A 5111-nucleotide genomic window follows, 5' to 3' on the forward strand; every position below is an offset into this window, starting at 1 on the left:
ACAAGATTAAGGATAACCAGGGAATACTTGAGCCACTTGAGGTTTGCGAACGACATAGTCTTGCTGAGTGAGAATGCAGAACACGCGCAAACAATACTTGAGAAATTGTATACAATCACAATGCACGGTTGTGGGGCCAAAAATAAATATGAATAAATGTAAAGTAATGAGGATTAAGCATGCCAAGAACGTGTCTTCTTCAGCTTAGGAAACGAAACGCTAGAAGAAGTAACAGCATATAACTACCTTGGATAGATGGTTAGTGCTGACCCCAACCATGAGAGAGAAATCCAGCTCAGAATAGGTATGGGCTGGGGAGCACTCGGCAAGCACCCCCAAATAATGAAAAGTAGGCTACCTCTGTCACTCAAAAGGAAAATCTACAACCAGTGCATACTGCCGGTGATGACATGCGGAGCTGAAACTTGGCGCCTTACTAAACAACTAGACAGCAAACCTATAGGTCGGCTCAACGGGCTACGGAACGAGTAATGTTAGGAATAACACTCAGGGACAGGAAACGAGCTACCTGGGCCAGAGAACAAACTAGAACAGAGGATATCATAGCTGAAATAAAGAAAACGAAATGGACTTGGGCTGGCCATGTAGTGAGACGAACCGACAACCGGTGGACATATATGGATATCAAGAGGTGGGTCTAGAAGAAGGAGAAGGCCAATGACACGATGGAGGCATGAAATACGGAGCTTATGGGATAAGCTGTGGACTTGAGTGGCGCTGTACAGGAGCGGTTCGAGGTTAGTGGGAGAGGCCTTCGTCCTTTAGTAAACCTTAGCAGGCCGACCGCGACGACGACGACGACGACGATGACAACGACGGCGATGATGATGATGACGACGACGATGACGACGACGATGATGAATTAAATGGAATATCGAGTCGTTCCTAGTTCGGTGTTCTTTTTATTTTGCCGTTTTTTCAATAAAAGTTGATTTTGCATATACGGAAGCACGAATACTTTAAATATACATGTAGGAACAAATGGGGTTATTCAGACGATAGGAATTTTTGTGAACAATATTTTATAGCCGTGATCTGCCTGCCACAAGGGCGCAATGCCCGCTGTCAGGTCTAAAAAGCCATTGTAGTGGGAGCAAACAATGACGATAAAACAACCGGATACATTGGGCATCGTGCTTTCCTTCCTTTGCTGCCCTCAGTGCTATTCTTTTATTTCATTCTCCTTTCTTTTTTTTTCCTTGATTCCCTCCCTCCCTTCCTTCTTTCCTTCCTTCCTCCCTGCCTTCCTTTTTTATCCTATTCTGACATTGCAGGCTTTGTTTCACATACACAGGCAGGAGGCAGACCAGACAATCTCACAGAGCAGATTTCTTTGTTATGTGGCTTCCTGCAGCGTTGTAGCGCCCCGAAATCCCTCCTCCCATTTCGCCTGTGGCGTAATAACGCCAACGAGCGGACAAACGTAGTCTAAAAAAGAAAAAAAAAATGCCCACCGCACGCTCGCGCGCACACACAAGCGCGCACTCATACGAACCCACACGCACACACTCACGTACGCATGCATGCACGCATGCATTCATAACTGCGCGCACACACGCACGCGAACGTACAGACGGACGAATGGATTGGGGGGGGGGGTTACGAGTTGACTGTGGGGGTATTGGTGGTGGTAAATATTTATTGAGCGCTATGCAATAGGAGGTTATGCATGAGCTGACGTAGAAGAGGCTAGCCCCTACAGATACTAGGTAAAGGCCCCTAGAGAGGGACCCCAGGGGCGTCGGCCACAGCCAGGGCTCGCCCGACTAAGGCTCGCCGGGCCTGCAGGCCAGAACAGCCGAGCATGGTCGCCTCCCAGTCCTCCCGGGTTGGGTCGGGCTGTGGTGCAACAGGCAACAGCGCATAACGCGACGACGCGAGTAGTACTCTCCCGCAGAACACGGGAGATGAGGGTTGAAAACCACCTGTAGGACTGAACCGCGCAAGTCTGAGCGCGCTCCTGCGACATCGAGAATGCGGCGCGGTCAGAATCCTCCTGTGAACACTAGAATATTCTGGTTCACTCTACACAGGCCTGCCGGGACGGAGGGTCGTGGCGTCTGACTCACCGCCTCTGCGACATTGCGAGTGTGCTTTTGCTTGGGCGTGTTTTGTGCTTTGAACATGTCGGGGCTCGTTTTGACCGTTGCATTTGAGACTAAATAGTGACGAGGAGGCAGTGCGTCCTGGGCCACCGTGGAGAACGTTTCTCTGCCCATTTGAGTTGTCATGTTGTAAGCACGCCGCTGTGCTGCTACCTGTATCACCGCTGTTCTCACCACTCGCCATAAGCCAAACGAGTTAAACAAGCCGAAGCCAAAGAAGCTAAGTTTAGCTTCGGCTCTGCATAGTCGGAATGGAGGCAACTCCCCTGCAAGCCGCTCGCCTCCCACGCTACATCTACATGACGGAGTACGCTCCCACGCTACATCTACGTTCCCTCTTCTCCATTCCGGGCTTACCCGTCGCGAGCAAGTAGTCATTCGGCAGGCGCAAACATATACACTGCACACACCCACTCGTCTCCATCTGTTCCAACGCACGCCAGACACCCCTGTCCCACTCTGTCCCCACTGCCTTATTCCCCCTACCCAGGACCACATTCTGTGGGAGTGCCCCTACAACCCTACCCAACCACACAATTACACCGGAGAGTGGCTGGCTGTTGCGGCGAGTCTCCAACAGCAACGGGAACTGGCGGCCCACATCATCAGGGCCCTCAGCGGCTGCCTGGACCGAGGCGGCTGATTCGCTCCACCATCCCATGAACAATAAAGTTTCTATCTATCTATCTATCTACACTCGTACGCCTTCGCCCATGTAACAAGGGTAAGACGAAAAGGAAGTACGCCTGGCTGTAATATGATGCAAGAAAAAAGTTACACAAATTCTGAATTGGCTACAAGTGTGTACGCTTTTCTACATCAGTTCTCGGCACTGCTGGCCAGCGACTGCTGTGAAGACTAGGTCGGTCTGATTCAGCGGGCATGCAAAGCAGCAGAGGACATCGGAACCCTGGACTAAGGCTACTCCCGTCGGGAACTGTAGTACGGGGCACAATAACCCGGTAGAGTGCCGCCAAACCACTAAAAAAATATAAACGTTTTCCCAGTCCAGATCGGCCAATTTTTTTCGTGTTTCGGTTTGTGTTTTCGGTTTTTTTTATATTGTTGCCTCTGTATTATTAGGGCGATGCTCATCTTTATTGCTTTCTTATCGTTTATAGTTATTTCTGTTTAGTTTCCTACGTCCAATTATTTCTGTTTACACTATGACAAGGGTTACATGTATTACTTCGCCAATTATGAATTTTTGCTGCAATGCAGGGCGTGACACGGCTGGGGCATTGCCGCATGCGGTGAAGAATGTTTGCGCATTGGAAACTGGCGGCACCTAAGCCCTTCTTATGAGCTGTGAAAGCGCAAGCATTGAAGTCGGATTGAATGCTGTGTGTGTTCATTCGAGACCTGCGCTGCGAGTACTGTCCTCGAGTTTTGCAGCGGTTTAATGGAACATGGCCAGCGACCTCTCTCTACTGCTGAGGTTGCAGCCGCCGGAGGGGTGCTAGATGCTTATGCAAATGGGCTAGGTTTGCTGATGGTAAGCCCTGGTCAGTATTGCACCTCTGCGGGTGGCCCACTGTGGGTGTCTAACACTGTGTCAGTATCGGCGTCTCACGCCATCTTTGGGGCGAACCAGTTCCTAAAACACGCGTGCACCAGGAAGCGGCATTTGGCGGCCACAATGTAATCGGGAAGGTAATAAAAGCAACAATAAAGCAATATTCAGCCCTCCTGCATTCTATTTACGGTGAAGCTGCATATGTATAATCATTCAAGTTCACGCGGTGGTGTGGGCCTTCATATTATAAGGTAAGGAGGCCTAATTACCCCTGAAAAAAATGTCTTTCTAGCAATGCACTTGTGTTCAGAGGTGGAGCCGAATTTAATGAAATGGTTGTCAGCTTGGTATTTGTAGGCTGGCTTTCCCGTTGCACAGTGAAGCATGGCCATCTACGGACGGAGTATGGTTACAGCCCTACTTTATAGGCAACCATGTGGGTTGAGAATCGGTGTGAACCGGAGAATCGGTGTGAAACGGAGCAAACGACGCACGGCGTTTTTTGTTTTTTTCCTGCGGCGTATGGGCGAAGTGGCACAAGCCGCGCCCTGTCTGTGACGCTTCGGCCATGTCCGTTCTAGTGTTGCCAAGCGAAGAAACTGACAACTAATCTTTTCAGTGAATACCATCTATACTCCCCTTCAGAGTCCACCGCCGCCGCCGCTATCCCGAGTCGTGTATTCTCCTCGCCACTTGCGGCGTCTCTCTGCCCCTGACATGGCGCAATGCCGCGCGCTCTTCGGCGGCCACCTGTGCGGTGCACTAGAGGCTCCGCCGTGATTGGCGTTACCGCGCTGTTATAAAATTTCAATCTCTGTATACCCTCCAATCGTGTGTCCTTTCTCTGTGACATAGAGATCGTGCCCTGTCCTTATAACTAGCAAATCCCCAAATAGCTAAACCCTCACATAGCAAATCCCACCAGAGTGCCAGCGTTAAAAGGCTGATTTTCTAGTGTGACGGGTACAAATAGGGCCACACATATCGCGTTAACGATCAATCCACTTATAAGGAGCGGGACCACGCCGATACCCGTTTTTTTTTTTTTCGAACGCGTTCTCCCAGCGCTCTCTACAACAGTTTACTATCCCTTTCACAATGCAAACTAATCGGGGACATATTGGAAGAAGAGGAAAAAAAATATGATGATTGTTCCCTTGACCACGATTAAGAATGGGTCACAAAGGCGAAATTCCGTTCCTATGTGGGCACAAGCTTGCCACTTTCTGCACGCTCCCTGCACCATCTACTGGCTCGCGTAGAATGTATTCTTTTTAATAACTGCGAAAACGACTCCGCTGTACGGCCGTTGTAGCCTAGGGGTCGAACCGTGGATTTTGACGCGAACAGCCTGGATTCGAACCCTAGCAGAGCTCAAATTATTTGCCAAGACCCGTAATTTTTTTACAGAAAAAAAAAATGTTTTCTTAGGCCACTTCTACGCGTTCTTTTTGCAAATAAAGGTAACT

The sequence above is a fragment of the Haemaphysalis longicornis genome, unplaced genomic scaffold, assembly GCF_048455015.1.
Source record: "Haemaphysalis longicornis isolate Haplotype H1 unplaced genomic scaffold, Haemaphysalis longicornis Haplotype H1 scaffold_2, whole genome shotgun sequence".
Lineage (NCBI taxonomy): Eukaryota > Metazoa > Arthropoda > Arachnida > Ixodida > Ixodidae > Haemaphysalis > Haemaphysalis longicornis.